This window comes from Typopeltis vanoorti, chromosome 5, assembly GCF_054136105.1.
Source record: "Typopeltis vanoorti isolate ZY-2024b chromosome 5, IOZ_Tvanoo_1.0, whole genome shotgun sequence".
Lineage (NCBI taxonomy): Eukaryota > Metazoa > Arthropoda > Arachnida > Uropygi > Thelyphonidae > Typopeltis > Typopeltis vanoorti.
In genome coordinates, this window is record NC_143553.1 from 94,972,114 (window position 1) to 94,992,500 (window position 20,387).

Below are 20,387 nucleotides of genomic sequence, written 5' to 3' on the forward strand. Positions count from 1 at the left end.
TGAATCATCTTAAATTCCAACCTTTCTTGCCTGTGGGTGTAATCCCTATTTTTCCTCCTATTTTCCCTCTTAAGAAAGAGGAAAGGAGACAGACAACCTTGGGTGAAATAAAAAGGATGGGAGTGGACAATTGTGGTTCCCACGAGTTTTTGGTCTGGCTCCCTGAAAGTGTATGTGTTGTATCTATTAATATTTATCTGTTTATTTTAATATTTTTTTTTTAAATCCAGGATTATTGTAAAGTAAATAGCATCGGAGTAACATAAGTATCTTATGAAAATACAAAAGTCCCAGTTTTATGTTACGTAACTTCCTAAGCGTGGTTGTCTCTATTTTAGTCCCGTTTGCATTTCACGTGCAGTTGCAATTCATTTTTCCATCATAACGAATCTATGTAACTTCTAATTTGGCTTTTCAAAGAAAAGATTACCCATCCTGCTTTAGATTGAAGGAAAAGTAAAATTCAGTGCGGAAAACTGTCGCCAGTGGAAGGTCACCGACAAGAAAAATAAAATAAAATAAAATAAAATAAAGAATTTAAATTGACAATACGGATGTGCGGAACGATATATGGATAGTTCCAGTAATAATTTAATAGGTCAGAGAAGGACTTTTCTATGTCTCTAGTATTTGATGACCAAATGTAAATGGATTAAAAAAGGTGAACGTAATAAGTCTAGCACTGCTCTTTCCATCGTGTGCACGATGATGTCATCAGGATAGATGGGAATTGCAGCGGGCAATAAATTTCGGTTTAAATTTGAGCACGTGAAATGAGTTTGAAATTTATCAGAATTTGTGTAGGTGGCAAAACTTGTAGCTTTATCTCCCTAACAATAATCAATGAGGGTCATTTGAATCAAGAAAACCGAACATGTGCTGAAAAATTGTAAAAAATAAAGCTCAATAAAAATTAAAATTAAAAAATGGTAGCATTCTATGGTACCAATTCCCTCCTCAGAATTAATTTTTTTTTTTTATTTAGAAACGGAATTAATATATAATAGGCTTAGTATAATAGGCTATGAGAATACTTTTCGGATTCCTAAAATCATGTACTACCTAAAATTGGTGATAAATGAAATATAAAAATAAAGGGGCTTTTATCTTGAAAATTTTCAAAAAAAAAAATGAAAGAAAAATATTTAACTATATTCAGTATTATGGATATGGTTTCAGCAAGCAAAAGTGTCCCTTTATTTTTAAATTTCATTTATCACCAATTTTAGGTAATACATGATTTTAGGAATCCGAAATAACTTGAAAAAAGTGTCATATTTAGTCTCTCTCTCTCTCTCTCTCTCTAGATTATGGTTCCCAGCTTATAACCCTCAAGCTATCCACAATACTAAAGTGTTACAGATTTTAATCTTTCTTGTGTAGGATTCCCGTAAAATATATATCTGAGCTTATTTTTCACTGCATTCTAGAGGGCGATGAATAGCTAAAAACAGTAGCCGTTCAATACTAAGAAAACCGTGAGGAAAAGAAATTTCGATATTTTTCGTCAATTTACTTTATTGTAATAGATTGTGATTAGATCTTGTTGTCAATTTAATCGAATCCACTGTTTTCCTGGAAAGCTTAAAGAAATCAACCTATGCAAATGACCTAAAATTATAATAAATGTCACTTCCAAAAATATTTTAGGAAGAGAATTCATCAGAGTATACAAATATTTGTCTAGTAACTACTAACAACCAATATGGTGACGGCTTCCTTTAGTCATTCGCTTGATGCAACATTCTGTTACATCACGGTCTGTTAAGTCCAAGATTTGCTGTATTAGTTAAAAAGAAGTAGTCACTTAGAGGCTTTCTTTATGACACGCGCTTTCTCTTATCGTTGTAACATAAGCTTAAAAAAAAAAAAAAAGCAGTCATAAGCAATATTTAGGATTACTGTCAGCGAACGTGATTACATGGGGGCAGCTGAAGATCAGATCAAGGAATTTAGACACGATATACTTTGAACTCACCTCCTAATCTTGTCCTGATTAAAATATCAGTTATAGCTAATCTTTATTGGAATAAGGTACGGTTTTTGTATTAGGATAATAATGTATACAAATAAACAGTACCTACCTCCATAAGTGAGTGTTTTTATTTTTTAAAATTGTTTTAAAATCTCCTTGAATACAAACCAGATAAAAAGTGATTATTTTGTTAACTGCTGTGAGGCGATATTCTGCAGAGTTCACACAGAGTTCACATCCGTTGTCCCGAGCCAAGGCCGGTTTTTCTGAGTAAATTTTGTAGTGCATGCTTTGGGAACAGACAATTAATAGTCCTAGTGTAGAGTGACTGAGGAAACGCAATCTGTAGCCATTACCACCTCATTCCACGCAGCCATTTCTGTTGCTGTCACAGTAACGTTGACATCTTGCTGACTGAAGTAACTGTTTTTGTTCCTCGTGGTCTAATTTCTGTCGTTTCCTTACTTTCCAGAGAGAATTATTTGACTTCAGCTGTCTTGTAAAATATTTACACTGGTATGTCTTTCTGACAGGTCGTTATACATCCCTTCTTCCGGGTTTCTAGAATTACTGGATGATTTTGAGCTTGACATTTAGTTGAGCATCCTGTTTTTCATCTGACGAAAATATACTTTCTGTCTTTTAATATAAATCAATGTTATTATCACTGTCGCCATTTGTGAACGTTTTAGGTATCTTTTAACTGGCAATTATAATGATAATCTATATATTCTGGCTTATTATTGCAAACAATTGTTACTTAATTAAGAATTGTTGATTAAACCATAGCATGTGCATGTCATTCATATAGAGAGAGAAGCAATGTCGAAATGAATCCATTCGAAATTGACTACACAGGTTAGTTGCCTGTCTGGTTGGCCGAGTGGTAGCGTAACCGCTCTCCAATCAACAATTTGTGGGTTCGAATCCCGCCGGTGGAGATGAATTTCATCAGCAGCCTGAAGTGGTTTGAAAAAGTTCCATGTTTGGTTTTGTAGAGCGAGGTTTCCCAAACTATGCAAAAATAAATAAAAATTACAAAATATATATATATAAGTGGAAAAGAAATCCTTAGCCCATCGATGGTACAAATCTGCTATAGGTTTACTGATGACTTTTCGTAGGTGGGAACAACAATATTAAAAAAAAAAAAAAAAAAAAAAGCGGTAGTGGTAGAACTTTCTTTCTGGATGATCGAGTTTGTACTCCAGCAAAACAGACAAATAATTCAGACACACACTTAAAGAGAACACCATACACGCTCCCCATAGCTATATAATCCTAAACAAGAAAAAGGGGAAAACAATTGATATTTAAATAATTAACTTGAATTCCAGAATAAACTTGAATATTCTATCGTTAAGATCTGAAGGATGACACTTTTCATGAATATTTAAAGCAAGTATTTTTGCGTCGATAGTAAAAATAGATGAGGAAATATCTTCATGCTTTTCGACCTAAATTAAAAAAAAATATACCCTTCATATTATGACGAGTTTTACAATTATATACTATGGATACAATTTACAATATTCTAAGTAATTTTAGTACAATATTCGTGATGTTTGATTGCCTTGACTGTTATTGGATTAACCTCAAACTAAAGGCTATAAATATATTAATGTCTCCTACAGGCTTTAACCATCAATGACTCCTACATAAACTGTATATAAAATTTAGCTGCAATTTCAACAACAACAACAACAAAAAAAGAGTATAGTTGTGCTGTATGCATATAGTTATGCAAATAACATCGCAGTAGATCAGTAACTGAAATCCAGTGCTATTACTCCGTACATACGAAGTCTTGGAAACAAACTTGCCACGCCAGTATTCCATTTCGCTATTACTATACTACTGTATATCCCACAGCGAGCATACACTCGCTGAGAGCCCGTAGCAAATGAATTTACGAGATACTTTATAGCTACCTTCCCACGTTCGCTGTTCTCTTTAATACGACTTGAACCCGCCGGCAGTTGGCGGACCACAATAAAGCTATTTCACCCTTGCGACACATTTTAAATTAGCTACTGATGTATAATGAAAGTAGATTGTGAGCTCCGTTCAGCTACTGCTGGAATGTTTTATTTATTTTTTAAGCGATTGTCTCACTTTACAATTCTGACCTGGTTTATAATTCTAAAGTATTTTCTTATCTCTAACGAAGCTACTTCTCGTTGTACAGGAGAAAGTAATAATTAAATTGAATCCTATTTAAACCTTGTCAGCACACTGATTCTGACATCCATTCTCCGGTGTATTGAGGAATGCATATTTTTTTTCTTTCCATCTCCTTGAAACTGTGTGTGTGTATAGTTGTCCACGAATTACGAACTATAGCCGCGAAACTTGTTGAACCCGTATGTGGATTTTTTTTTGGGGGGGGGGATAATTCCAATAATCGATAACTGCATTTTTTGGCTCGTTCTGTATTTTCGATGTACTTTGAAGACAGTATATCATGAGCGTAATTATTCTGTAATTTTATTGCAATTAGTGATTAAAAATCGACCACCAGGCCTTGTCCTATTTATCATAATCATTCTTATCCTAATTTAATTCTCATACGGTCAGCGAAAAATTAAAAAAAAAAAAAACGCTATCCGACTCACTTGTCAAATAGGTTTCGAAACTCTTAATCTAGCTAATAATTAGTGGAGTGAGTGAGCGTACTGAGAGACAGAAAATTTTCTTTGACAAGTTCTGGTCCGTGTTCTGTTAGCTGCTGTGACGTGATGAAGGAGGAATTTCTCTCATGGACTCATCCTTCTGGAAACTCGGGTTTTTATTTGCGCAAAACAAGCACCCTTCACCGACAGAGAACACACGCAATGAGCAAACATAATATGGTGGTCTCTCGGTCTTAGATGTCTCTATCGTAATTCCCACCCAGCCGAACACAACTCGCTCCCAGATATCATTCTGATAATTACACGCAAACTTTGACATACGATTACATTTCAGTTAAATAGATTAACTGCTTACGCCAGGATAAACACCCAGCTATAAAAATACGGCATTAATCATCATCTCTCAACCTCCTAAAAAGGGTGATAAGCAACTATGAAAAGAAAAGATGTATAAACGTTACTCACTATTGCATTAAATGTCATTTAAGCTGTTCCATAAAACACTTCACTGGGTTTATGACATATAACGTTTAATAGTGTAACCAATAAAAAGTTAAATGTAAATTATCCCGCCACAATAATAAGAACTAAATTTCATTTACTAAATAAAGCGAAATATGAATATTTCTAAGTAGAGTTGTGCAGTTTTATATAATCAGATTGCTTTTGAAATTCTCGTAGTTTTCTAGTCATACATTGAAGATAGCATAAGAAACTTAAAACGAAATATTCTATTTAACTTTATTTAGTTAATTAACTTTATTTTTCATTACTGTGGTACATGTAATGTAGATTTATGGAAAATCGCACAGATTTTTTAACGTATTAAAATTTAAAAAAAGTTACTGTATATAGAACTTTTGAAATGAAAAATCTTCTGTCAAGGAACACGCCGACATTAAACACCGGTATATTAATTTATTTTGATTATCTTTCTTGTTTTGAGTTTAAAAAAACACAAGCGTTTAATTAAAATATATTATTATTATTATTATTATTATACGGGTATTTCCATGGAGTCAGAAGACTCATCGCGGGAGACCCAAACTATCAAAACAATATCTATCATATCTCTTCTTGAATTCATTTACTTAAAGCACTTACAACTGATTCAGGTAATGCATTCCATTCATCCACCACTCTCCAAGCAAAAAATCTGGTTCTCACACCCTTGTTAATCACACTCTTCTTTAATTTCCAGGGATGACCTCTTGTTCTTCTATCATTATCACACAGCTGAAATATTTCCCCTGCATCAATCTTATAAAAACATTTTAGTAATTTAAATGTTTCTATCATATCCCTCTTCTCCGCCTATCAACCAAACTGTAATTCACAAGCTCTCAATCTATCAATAGGAAGCATTTTTACACCACTCACCAACTTAGTCACTCTCCTCTGAACCCTCTCCACCATTTCCTCATCTCCAAGGAATCCAGGTGACCAGACCTGAGCACAGTAATTCCAAATGTGAAAGTATCAACGCCTTATAAAGGGGAATAATAACCTCTTTATCTCTGGATGTTAGTGTGTTCTTCAATAACCAAGTAATCCTATGCGATATCTTAGACACCTCAGCAATATGCCCTCTGAATTTCAACTCCGTATCCACAAACACCCCAAGTCCCTAACTTCATCAATCTCTTGGAGTACCGTTCCATCAATGTGGTACACAGCTGGTAATCTTTTAGTTCCAAAATGCATAACTTTAACTTTTCCACATTGAACTGACATCCATTACCTTTTATTATTATTAATCCTGTTACATGTTAGTAGTCAGTTATGTCACTCAACTGGGCTGGTATGTTTGGAATACTGGTAAAATTAAAAATATTGTAAAATTATCCAGTAGGCTCTTTTATATGGCATAATGGACCATGCCACCTTTTCGTAATTTTTAAATAGTAAATTTCTGGAAGAATGATATACTGTACTAGATTCTACATTAGTACACACACACACACACACACACACACACACACACACACACACACACACACACACATATATATATATATATATATATATATATATATATATATATATATATATATATATATATATATATATATATATATATATATATATATATATAATTCAATCCATTACAAGAGAAAAGAAAATGGTGACTTTCCCCCCTAAATATACCTTCTAAATACGTATTCTTCAACAAAGACAAATAAGGAATGAATAACTCCATTTAATGTGAAAGTAAATGAAAAAAAAACATGACGTGAGAAAAAAATCACTGAAATTCGAAAAGTATAAATGGTATTTAATAAAAACAGTAAATAAGATAAAACTAAAAACTAAGAACGAATGATGTTCCTGAGTGATCTCATGTGAATTTTTCGCAAGCCTTACCGTCTGTTCGCTAAGTATAATATAGTTATGTTTAAACTGCTCATGTACAATGATCAGTAAGTAGGTTACGACAAAAGCTGAGGACTAGATAAATCATTCCAACTCTTTAAGAAGTTTAAATAATTACAACTGTTAAAATAAACAGTCGAATAAAGAATAGACATCATCGTAGCCGCTTCAGCTTATCTTTGATGGAAAAAAGCATTCAAATGACTACCAGAATGTGTAATACAACAAATAATTCTCGTTTCAACCGAAATTCTGGAGGTGATAGCACGATGATACTATACGTAGTATCTTCCATTTTGTGTGTGTGTGTGTGTGTGTGTGTGTGTGTGTGTGTGTGTGTGTGTGTGTGTGTGTGTGTGTGTGTGTGTGTGTGTGTGTGTGTGTGTGTGTGTGTGTGTGTGTGTTGAGCCGGTTAAAAAACGCGATCGCGAAGGGTTGTTTATATATAAGTTCTCTATATATTGTAGAGTGCCATGCTTTTTTGGAAAAGGTGGAGCAAACTCCACTTTCATTTCCAGGACCGTCTCTTTTCTAAGCGCAGTTCGTTTGACTACATTCCATGAAATTAATATTTTATCCTTATTCTATATAGTTTAATCGTTTTACGGATTCGTAATACTTTAGCTTAGTTCCCATTCTCATTGCTGTGAAGCACATTTTTCCTCTTGCTGTAATACGTTGTTCGTGAAAATATTTTAATTCTTTTTCCATTTGTGGGAAAGGTGAGAATGTTATTCCTACACACAAATGACACCAACATAGCTGTGTGTCATGTGTAAACCGAATGTGTCCACCTGTTTATTCGCTTGACAAACAACAGACCCGCAAGTAGCGAGAGTGTTGTTTAATATAAAATGGGGACTTCACATTATTTATCTTTTGTCAAGTCTAAGAAATATGTTGATGAAGGAAGAAAAACAAGTTCGCAATACCTTGATAAGTAAGTCAATTTATTGCCAGAGAATTGTCTTCAGGGAATTTAGGCCAAGTAACGGAGTACTGACACAGTTCCATTCCTCTAGGAATGTTGGACGTGAGGTTACTGCTTCATGAAGACGGATGATGTCAAGGCCTCGACTTCTAGATGGAGATATTCCAGTAAGAATTCCGGAAACGACATCATTACTTCGTTTTTGTTAGACTGCTGGACAAACCGTTAATAATGCTCACACAGTAACTAACGAAAACAAGTTGTAATGACGAAAGAAGTATCTTTAAATATCTCTCTCTCTCTCTCTTTATGGTTGCTAAAAAGTGAGCGACTGTTTATTTAAACAGCTCTTTAAATCTTAATATCCTTGACTATTTTCCTTGGAGATAAGATTAGTAGTCTAATAAAACATTCGTTTATAATTCCCAAGTTGGATGAGTTACAAGAATCTGGAAATATTTTCAAATAAGCAGATAAAATGTGTCGCCAACCATAAAAGTTCGAATTCCATCTAAGACGTGGAGACTTTTTATGAGGGTTTTTTTTCCATATAAATGCATAAACATCTTTGGACTAATTGGAAAAGTGATGTATCACAAAATTCTTATGTCATAAATGCATGCATCTATCTCAGAATAAAGTACCTCGCACAAGAGCGCTTATTACCTTTTTTTTTTTTTTTTTTAAAAAAAAACGTCTTAGTATCATACCATAGGAGTGCTATCTTAAAAACAAAATTCTTATAATGCTTGTATTTGGTTACACCTGGAATCATAATTATCTGTGCAGCGTTTGCCTTCGTTGTGGATATTGTTACTTATAGACTATGAACTAACGTAATTTATACTTTCAGTGTGTGTGTGTGTGTGTGTGTGTGTGTGTGTGTGTGTGGAGTGCCCCCCCCATGGACTCCATGGAGGCCTTGTATAACAATTAATCATAATAATAATACCTAAACTACTTCGTACACATGGCAAATGCTTTGTTATCAATGGGTTTTTCGTATTAATAGATACAAATTACCTTTAAGACATTGACAAAAAATATACAGTGACGAAATCTGGTGCATGTTATTTCTGAAAGATTTTATAGACGAGATCTTATTTCTGAGTTCATCTAATCGCATGTAATGATAGTGGTACAAAATTTACCTGAAGATTCGCTCCAGCATTTTAGAATGACATAAAAGAGAAATTCTGAATTTGTGTGTGTGTGTGTGTGTGTGTGTGTGTGTGAGAGAGAGAGAGAGAGAGAGAGAGAGAGAGAGAGAGAGAATGCGGAAAGTCAAGATATATATATATATATAAATTCTTATTCTTTAGAGTAAACTACTACAAGTAATATTTCTAAGTAACTACACCTCTAAGGATTAAAAATGTCAACAACCTTCTTTTCTACATCGCCTTGGCTGTGCAATGGCATCTAAATCTTTCCTCGGCAGGACTACTATAATTTTTAAGAATAATAACAATAATCTTGTGTGTATGTTCAAATGACAGAAAGGAGCGACATGAACTGATTTTGGCTTTACTGATTAAGCTGCAAAAGTTACTAAAAATTGTTTCATGTAATGATTTATAAAATCAGTTGATGAAGTTATTCACTGTTTATTATTGTCATAAATGAGGGGGGGAAATGTCGGTTAGGAATCAGCGGAAAAGAAAACTGTAGCACAACTGGAACTAGAAAAGAATGAAATATTGAAGTCATAGAATTATTATTATTATTATTTTTTACATTTGTCATTAACTTAGAACAGATTGTAAATTTGCATGTGCACATTTGGAGTGTATGAAAAACTTTAACTGTCAAATTACCAAAAGATAACTTTTTTCGTTCTTTTTCATTGTACATTAAAATATATAACTTTGGAACTTTGTTGTTGAATTTAACAGCTTTGTTAATTTGACAACACGTTTTTCACTTCCGCAAATGACCGGTTCTCATCCAATCAGTGCTAAGCTCTAGAGTCGCTTCGAGTTAGCACCGTAGTTGGAGAGAAAATCGTGTGAACGTAACTGATTGTAGAGTAGCGTGTAGAGGCTCGGCTCCGGTTCAAATTCCGCTATGAACAAGGATTTTGTAGAGACGTCATCTTCTTACAAGTTAAATACATTGTTGAAGTGTAAAGAATAACAAGTTATAAAATGATCAAATATTAAATGCTTTAATTCCTACTTTAACGATTTGTATGGAGTTTATATTATATATAAAAAGTTAAATATCTTTTAAAAAAATATTTAAATTGAAAGAGGAGATATTTAAGATATTTAAAACGAAAGAGGTATAGTATCTTTTAAAAAATATATTATACCTCTTTCGACATTAAATCCCTCTTTTTTTGCTTGCTATTGATTCTGTTAAATTAACAACACGAACTTCATTTATCTTTTTTACTTGTTTATAATTTTAGTTGGGATATTACTATTATTTTTTTCTGTTTCAATATATTGCATCTTTCGAGAAAATAAGAATGTAATTCAATCATAATTTGTATGACTATATATGTGAATGTGTGTGTGTGTGTGTGTGTGTGTGTGTGTGTGTGTGTGTGTGTGTGTGTGTGTGTGTGTGTGTGTGTGTGTGTGTGTGTGTGTGTGTGTGTGTGTGTGTGTGTGTGTGTGTGTGTGTGTGTGTGTGTGTGTGTGGAATTAAGAATTGACTAAATGTGTGACTTTTTTTAAAGTAAAAGGCTGGCTATTTTCAGAAGGATCTTTTGGGATCTCAAATGGAATAATTTAGCATGAGATTTTTGCTTTAACAGCAATAAAGGAGATCAAATCTCATCGCAGGCCTGAGCAACCAGCCGAAACAGATAGCAAGAGAGAGAGAGAGAGAAACAGCATAGCAGAATCCAAATCCAAAGCGAACGGAGTTTGAGAAGCTTAACATCTAGAAATTTGCTGAGTACGGAAAGGAAACTAAACCAAACTTTTGAATAATAAAAAAGTAAAATAAAATAATTAAAGGATTTACATTTTGTCTTGAATCTTATGGAGCCTTTCCACAATATCTGCAGTAGTTCATAACACCTCGTACACTTGAAATCAAAATCGAGTTAACGTAATACGTGTTGTTTTTATTGAAGGATGATTCGATGCAATAACAGATTGTGCAACGGAGAAACTATGCGGAAATAATATGCAAGGTTTCAGGGAATTCCATAGAAATAAGAAAAAAAATTTTTTTTTCCCTCCTATCTTTTGGATATTTCCTGCACTAAGTGGTAGAAACATTTATTATCTCCTTCGGAAATATCTCTATTTTCGGCATTTGACATGTAGATATTTTTCGTCCGTTATTAGCTATTAATATATGGTGGTTATACTTCAGCAAATTACAGATCTTCACTAAACAATATTCTCATCATCATCATCATCATCATCCAACTCAGTCCTAAAAAAGCACACATTTCCAAAGCACAAAGTCCAATTTGCACATATTTTTCTCGTATAGTGTCCTGTACTGACTAGAAAGTAAAATAGCAGTAGGATTATAGTTCCAACATTCACCACTAGGCAAGGGTTATCTCTCTGGTTCGAATAGATCAGTAGATCCAAAATCTTCTGCTAGATCACATGTCATGATATTTCCTTATTGATACAGGTTACGGGAGTTTTCAGAAAAAACGTTTTTCGTTTTTTTTTTGTTTGTTTGCTTTTTTCCACTTAGCAGAAAGAAAAGCAACCTTCAAAATGAGCGATAGAATGCCCTTTGTTAGGTTAAATTTCAATTTGTTGAAATTTCAATAAATTTCACTCCAAAGATAGCGTTTTTTTTTATCAATAACATTATAAACTAACCCATATTTTATTGATGAAAATGAGATCAGACATTTATTCACTAGATAAAAGTTTAGGATATGCCACAAGTTGTTTTCAGTCCGCCGATAAAAAGTTCACTTTAACCTGTTTGCTTTCAGTTTTCTTTTAAATAACTACCATATCATGTCTACAAGTAAACCCAGTCTTATCTTTACTTCTCCCTGAGTCACTGATAAAACAACCAAGGTCCTCTCCAAGTTACCAAAGTACATACAGTATAACATAATTCTGAGGTTCTTTTTTTCTTCTATGGAAAAACACTGAAATATATATCGCCATAATTCTAATACTCGACTCATGATATAAGATATCTAAACATTATAGGTATAATACTAAATTGTATTTATTCAATATACACAAATATATATATATACATAGTCACTTTGTTACTTTCATTCCAAAACAGCTCCAATCTCTTTCCTTCCGTGTTAGGCTTAATGGCTTGCTAAGTTAGTGGTTTCTGATAAACCTGATTACTACTTATAATAGGGCGGTTAATCCTATCTTAATTGTCTGCTAGGTCTGTAAATTGCGTGTGTGTTCTTCAGGCCAATTTTCCTGTTTTGTGGGCTAAAAAACCCAAATTTCGGGTAGTAAAACACCTTTCTACATCCATATGAGACCAGCTAACTCATCTTCACTTGAAAAGTTCTGATAAAGTGTCTTTGCTTCCTAGACAGGAATCGAACTCCAGTCTATCCCACCAAAGAGGTTCGTCAAAACAGACTGAGATACGGAGCTCGTAATAGCTTTCAATAAAAAATTACAAATATCTACTTACTTTGAATGTTTAATAAGAACCTTTTGCATATTTAATAAGACCACAGCCTATCTTCTAAATACCCCGACAGTAGAGAAGACCTAGAATCTGAGAAATCATCAAGAATTCCTTCAAATCCTCTACAGAATTCAAAAGATACTGACATGAGTATTTGTTAAACCTTTGTAACCAGCACTGGGTTAATTTCAGAATACTTGAAGCCTTTTTCCTTCTAGAAACTGGTAGTTCTTCTCTAGCAAAATAGGCAAAATCGTAGAAAACGCATAACCCTTATGGCCTTAGCTTCAAGGCGTTAATTGTGGCTATCTCATAAAATCTAATACGATGTCTGTGCTCTATTTTTCGAGATAATACAAAGCATTCGTTGCTCACACCTAAGACCGTGTTGCGCAAGCATGCTAAGAAAGATACATAAACGGTGCGTGTAATTATTGAATCAAGCCTATATGACCGCAGTAAAACCGATAACAACTATCTAGACCAATAAAGGATGAAATCAGAGCATCTTAAACACTCACTAGACGGATTGCATACGTGCTTTGCGTGCATGCTGTGTGCAAACGTGGTTGGTTAGATTTTTTTTTATCATTTCAGATTTAAGAAATTTGTTTTGTTAAAATAAAATTAGTAAGACCTCAGCTAAAAGCGAGAAAAAGTGCAGTTATGTTTACTGAACGTTATTCAACTTCTCCTGAATTATATATATATATATATATATATATATATATATATATATATATATATATATATATATATATATATATATATATACGGATGCTATTTTTATTTTTTATGTTAGCGAATTTTAGCACTCAATTTGCTGAATCGTTTGGAATTATTGCCTAAGCAATTAATGCTATTATATAAGACTTAGTTTGTAAGAAAAAACACCTGAGTTTCAGAGATGGAAAGTTCCACTTCCGCACCTTCTGTAGAAAAGTCCTACTAAAGGGTCCTTGCGTCCTAGAAGAGATTCAATCCCACGTCTTTCCAACGCAAGAATATCAACGTTACCGACTGATGTATGGAAGTTCTTTTTCAGAAGGAATGACTATAACATTAACGTTACATGCTATTTTTCCTTTATTATGACTAATATTTAGATTATTTGATTGTAAAAAAATAAACTTAAGAAAAATCATATACTGTGTATTATTTTAAACGTAGAGGTATAAAAAATAAGGGAATACTCGATGTCGCTAGAAAATGACTACTTAACTACAACTAATGCCCCCTAGTGCTCAAAAATAAAACTTGATTCTAGAAGTCGACGCATTTCCTGGGACGCAAATGTTTTTTTTTTTCTTTTGATAAATTTTTGATACATTTTTTTGATTGAATACTGGAAATTTATCGCAGGAATTTTAGGTTTTTTTTTAGGAATTTATCATAAGAAATTTATTAGCGGTTGACTAACGAATTAAGGAATTTTCTTACCTGTAATTGGTAACTGCAACTAAATAATAATAATAAATCCTCTAGCGCCTTTTTATTCCCCAAAGGGATAAGCAAAGCCTACGCTATTTGAACCTATTTAATAAACACCCTTTATTAACGATGATGTGTATAATTATATGCTAAGAATTAAATATTAATCAAAAATATTAATTAAATAAATACAAAAATCACGTAGTTGGATATCGTTCACTTGCAAACAATATTAAATGTTTAAGCTGCCACCTACACGTTTGGGCGATTTCTCATAATTTAAAGACGCCAACAAAGTGGGTGGAATATTACCAGCACTGATTCTTTTACGTAATGGAATGTTTGTTATTCAATCCTATTTTGCAAGTCTGCATGTCGTCCAGGTATTCGACGCCCTTGGTGTGTAACATTAGTGGATGAATCACAACTCGAGTATTTCCTTTAAATGAGACATTCCCTCAAATGTTTAAGTCAGTAATATTATATAGGAAGGAATCTGATTAGTTTGAAGCAAATATTTTTCGTTTTTTCAGTATAATTATCGATTAATAGTTTATATGACGTGACTAATTTTATTAGAAATTATATAAATAAAAATAATAATAACGTGAAAAGATTATGAAATAATCGGAAAATAAAACTGCAATATAATTTATAAACGTTTGCAAAGAAACCAAATTACACATTATCATAGTTTTCGACTTAATATTTTAATTATGACTTAATTATGTCAGAACATGGGAAGGATAACCGAAATGATAGCAGCAACACATTCAACAACTTGAAAAGAAAGTTCCTTGTAAACATTTTCATGTATGCTAGAGGGACACTTGCCTCTCCTATCTTTCTGTTTACGCAGCAGTTTATCTCTCCTTTAACATCTTGCAGAGTGCAGTGGTAGCATCTTAGGTGTAGTACAATGCATGCACGAGATGCGGTCACGCGATAAAGAACAGCATACCTTGACTGCTCAACCCATAACCGGGTAGTTAGGTTTGTGTGCTCATGATGTATACAACTCTGAAGCTGCAACACTGCCCGATGTATGAGAGGAAACCAGTCCACAGTCTCCATAGAAAAGTTCGTGCTTGGCTCAGCCGCTTTTTTGATTTCGCGGCCAGTGTTTGTAGTGATTATAAATCTGGGATTTACTAGCAGGAAGTGAATAGGTGGCATTTTCATGCAGCTGGAAAATTTCATCGCTTCCGGTAGGGCTACTTTTCTTTTTGTAAGCGTGTATTGTTGAATATTAATCTATAAATTAATTCAGTTTGGGTTTCGTTTTTCTTATAATCGATGTCATGTGAGAGTTGTAATCAATTTTCAATTTTTTTGGGAGAAACTTAAAATGTAATTTTGGAATAAATTATCTCACGAAACTTGCTTTTTTAGGCGTGTACCTTATGTTTTAGTTAATCTAGGTACATCACCTGAAAATGACCTACAAGTACAACCAATTCTAAATAACAACATTAAAGGAAAAAAGACTATAGTGTTCAATATTATTTTCAAACCTTCTATTAAATCATTCGTACTTTAAGTCGATTCAAGAGTTATTTCTTAAAATCAGGAATTTTAGCTAAAGTCAAATGATAAATTTATTTCCTTTGAATTTGATGATAGACTTCTCATGATTAAAATATTGTTTTCTTTTTCTTTCTTTCTTTCTTTCTTTTTTTTTTTTTTAATTCTGTGCAGTTTCTCTCATGTGAGAGAGCTTTGACTTAGCTTTGACTTAGCCTTCTTATATTGTTATCAAATCATCATAATAAGTAAACAATCGATAGCTTAAGGATTGTTATACTTTTTTGAGATTTTTGTTTACTTTCTGTTGTAATATTTGCCTTTCATCATTGCATTTTAGCTGCTATGCTAGAAATCAATGCATAATATAGAAAGTCAAATGGCTTATTTGATTAAGAAATCAGAGCAGTAAAATATGCACTCTTAAATTCCATATGATCCTGGAATATATGAACTATATCTTAGATTTTGTATAAGTTTTGGTTGTATCGAGTGACTTGAGTCACCTACAGCTAATTTCCATCGCTCATCATCGCCAAGGATGTATGCATTCTGTTAACGTGCTAGATAAGAGGCAATTGATTTGTGTTCCACCGTCGGTTTGCTAAATTGCGGGTTAAAATCTCGTTTCTCCCAGTAAGGGGCGGGGGACCAAATTGCCTGAGATTAAATTTCGATCGACTTTAGGATCAGCTTAAAAAGACCTATAAAACGTTTCTTTATTTTCTGACTAGAATCGTAGCCATGATGATCTTTCTTCCGAAAACTTCACATAGCACAACCATAGCATAGTATAGCCATAGAAATTATCATGACGCTAGGCAGATTTTCAATCAGTACTTATTTTGTGAGGTATTTAGTTTCATCTCTTGTAATAATTTTCCTGTTAGTAATAGGAAAAATATCAAGGGATGAAAAATGTTTCTATCGAATATTCTTCGGTCTTGTATCAGAGGATTTTTTAATGTTTTTATTAGATCCCCTTAGATTCCAGTTCCAGTGAAATGAACATAAACACCATGCTAAGTGGGAGAGGCGAATTTTTATGATTGTTGCCTGTATATATATTCCAGCACATAACACAAATTTTGCCTTTGCACTCGGTCGCTTAATGCCTCTCTAGGCCACCATCCATTTTTGAACAACTCCAAATTGTCTTGACTATGACAAGGTGTAATATATTTCATAATATACTACATTTGGTTTTCCAAGGAATGGTTGTAAGGAATGCGCTGTTTACAAAGCAACTGAGGTGATAAGGCGAGATCATCAATTACTTGTGTATTCTCCAAGTTTTCTGTATTGAGGAAGGAAAAAATTCAGAATGTCATGGAGGCAAACTTTGCCGCTTCCGTATGAGACAGACTTGTCTTGGAGGCTGAGTGTTGTTCGGATTGCGCTAAGGACGTGCATAATGCCGTCCTTAGAGTTATAATGCCGATAAACATAAATCTGATAGCTAATTAATATTCAGTTTATTAGATGCTATTATAATTTCTTTTAGTCTTCTGTCTGATAACAATTATACTATGTAGCCCCATGACCTTCAGCTCATCTCTCTTCTTTTTTTTTTTTTTTTTTGCTTGCTTTCTTTCCCGTCTTTCATTTGAGGTCTTTAAATAACCTAATACTCATTTTTTTAAAACTTTTTCTCGTGTTATTCCTCCCACCATCCTTCTGTCTGTAATCAGTTTCAGACACTCCCTACTTTGTCTCGATGCGTCTAAAAACATACCAGAAGGCCTTTGTTCTTGACTGTCTCGACAAGAATTGGTTATTTGTTCCCTACATAGAGGGTATCTTCTTCTGCAGCACATAATCAACGTTCTTATCTTGTTTTTTTATAGTGTAGTTTCTAGAGAAAACATTCTTAACAGCTATATATGACACGTAAAATTACACTGTTTAAAAGTCTTATTTCTAATTCCATTAAAAGGCATTGGTTTTCCTATATTTTCTAGAACGACAACTTATTTTCAGTCGGTAGACGTATAGCTTCTTTTTTTGTTAGTGAAGTCTCAGTTACTATTATATAACAGACTGGACATTATATTTTAGAGCCTCTGTAGTTCAATCTGTTACTTCGAAGGATATTTGGCTAGAAAGTGCTAAGTTTGAATCCTGTTTTCCGTCCGCAAAACCAGCCAGGAAAGCACATGCAGTTTTTCACGTAAAAATATATATTAATTTAGGTGAAAGCCTAATCACCACCTGATCCTATAATTATGGTTACGAATGCTAACCTAGGTAGGGTTTACGCCTTAAATGCTGCCCGATTATTATTATATTAATGTTATAGCCGTTCAGAATTTTTTAAAAAATGCAAATATATTATGAAGAAAGTTCCGTTAAAAAACTAACTTGTGATGATTTTCTCAAAGAAACGATGTTATGAATTATTACCAAGTGTCCGATTTTGACCCCTTTCACAAACGCAAAACAAACCTTACATTCATTATCAAAAATGGCGTGAGAAATTTTCGCTAAAAGAAGAAAAATAAGCGATTCTTAACACCAGTAGAATTTATTATTCAAAGCGCGTTACAGTTGCGTATTGAGACAATGATTTCTGATCATAAGCATCAATTATTTATACAACGAATGATACATTCGGTATTTAAGTCACGACATGAATTGAGATGTTTATCCTGAAGTGGTTAATATTATTTAATATCATTATGTATTCTACACTGAATTAATTAAGAGAATGAGCAATTCAGATAATAACTGGAACCTGCTGACTAATATCACAAACTTCACTATAGTGGGATTTGTGTTCCCGTAGATATTCTACTTAATATCTACAGTCAAAATGAAGCCTATTTTCAATTTGAATAAATAATAATTTCAAATATGGGCATTTTTTAAATGATTTAATTTTTTTTTTTTTCAGCTATCGGCGTAATCATACCATGTAGGTATGCCTGACTTTTGTTTGCCTTCATGTAATTTGAATAGCAATTCAAATGTAATTTGTAATTTGAATGTATATTCAAATTTCATAAAGGCGAACAAAATTTCTGCAAAACAAATGAATTATTATTATTATCAAATTATTGATTTTTTGTTTTGTATTGACAACAATATGTCAAGTCCAAATTTCTGATAATTTAAAAAAAATTCACATAGCTTTTTTTTCCCCAAAAACTTTAATTTAAAGAAAATATATTTTAAAACTAAGAAATGATTAAATTATCTTCTTTGAATTATTGAAAATTCGAGTTACTGAGAAAGAACAGCATAAAAGGTACTTGGATCGCGAAAATAAATTACAGTTTGGCTGTAACTACAGAGTTTTGAGAAAATAGATGGCGTCCCTTTCCAAATTTCGAGAAGTAAAAAATGATTTCGAATTTAAAACTTGTGCAAAAACGCAGTTATTTTAGTTAGTATAAATTATATAAATGGGTTTCATAAACACAAATTGAAAAGTGAAAAATTGCACTTCGATTATTTTTCTTAAAATCCACGTTATTATTATTATTTTTTAATTGGCTCGCCATGGATAAACATATCATAATACGAGCAGAACTGCAGGGAGTAAGGGCGTGTGATATAATTGCAGGAAGTGAGAGATATAGTACTTCCTCGTTTGGACGGCTTTTTAGATAACTATGTACTCAAGTGATTATGTTACTTCATCTCGCAATATAAATAAATAAATAATGCGCATACATATTGTAAAGTTGTGGCAAATTATTTCTACATCTATACCGACACTAAGCAGTTCATTTAGCAGAAATAAATTATAGAATACTGTATTTTGCAGTCTGAATTAACAGGAGATGTTCAAACATAGGATTTCCACATGAGATTGAGCGTACTTGATTGCAAATATTTATTTAAAAAGTTAAGGTATTTTTAAGAAATATTATGAATGACAGTTTAAGGGGGTTTTGTTATTATTATTTCTTTATTTAGAGTGGATAATTACTGTAAATAGATTTGCCTAAGTTATCGTAGTATACGAATCACTGAGTCAAACTTTGCATACCAAAAAACAAGCGAAGTGTTTTGTTGTACTCCACTATCTTCACAACTACTTATTATAATGAAATGGGCTCAAACGCGCACAAAATGCTTTGAGTAGGTGAACAATTATAGGTTAGGTAGTTATCAACATTTAGATTTGAAATAATATTTGCATTTCCAATCCCAGCATTCGGCTGTGTAAACTGCATTTTTTAAAAGAAATTGTTTTATAAATGACAAATTTCTTTAACAATTTTCGATCCACTAATTATGGCATGAAATATTTTAAAATAATTAGAAATATAAGGTATAATGTTACACCAGAAGACGCAATTTAGAATTTAAAAAAATTATAAAAAAAAACGGAAACACTACCTCACACCTCCATGGACGAAGTAATCCTCTTAAGGGGCATGCAATTGGTATCCCTACTCCACATTTTAGAAAATATTGCACAAGCGTTATTGAAACTGGAGCGAATAGATTACATGCAACTGTTATAAAATAACTTAAAATTTCAATTTTCTGTTTTAGCGTATATCAAATATAAATAATGAAAGCAACTTTAGGAAAACACATCGACTCCATAGCGTAGAAAGACTGAATTCATGATTCAGTCATTCCACACGTTTGTTTTGGAAAAGAGGTTTTAATATATTTTTCAGTCATTAAATTTATCCCAAGAAATATATCTAAGAACCGCTTTCTGAATAAACGTCAAAATGAAATTTATTTTGACGTCAAATAAAAGTTTTAATAAAATTTTATTATCAGTATTTTTCATTTCTAGTGATTTATAAATAATAATTGTAATAATCTTTTCGTTTTTCTTAATAGCTATTTTATATAATAAGAGTTTCATTAAATAATTAATAGTAGTATTATAGTATTTATCATTATCTTTAAGTATTATATTATTTTTATTATCTTTAATTAGTATCATATT

General features: G+C 32.6%; 1 protein-coding gene across 5 annotated transcripts in view; it reads left to right on the forward strand.

Annotated features, from left to right (window-relative positions):
- The window catches only part of LOC150106665 (uncharacterized), a 272,404-nt gene that overhangs the window by 44,177 nt on the left and 207,840 nt on the right, over positions 1-20,387 (forward strand). The window contains exon 1 of one of the 5 annotated variants that reach the window (XM_090393268.1): positions 15,019-15,153. The exons of the other annotated variants lie outside the window; for them this stretch is intronic. The gene's annotated coding sequence lies outside the window, so the exon portion shown is untranslated. Of the gene's footprint in view, positions 1-15,018; positions 15,154-20,387 lie in introns of those variants that run through there. 5 annotated transcript variants of the gene reach the window in all.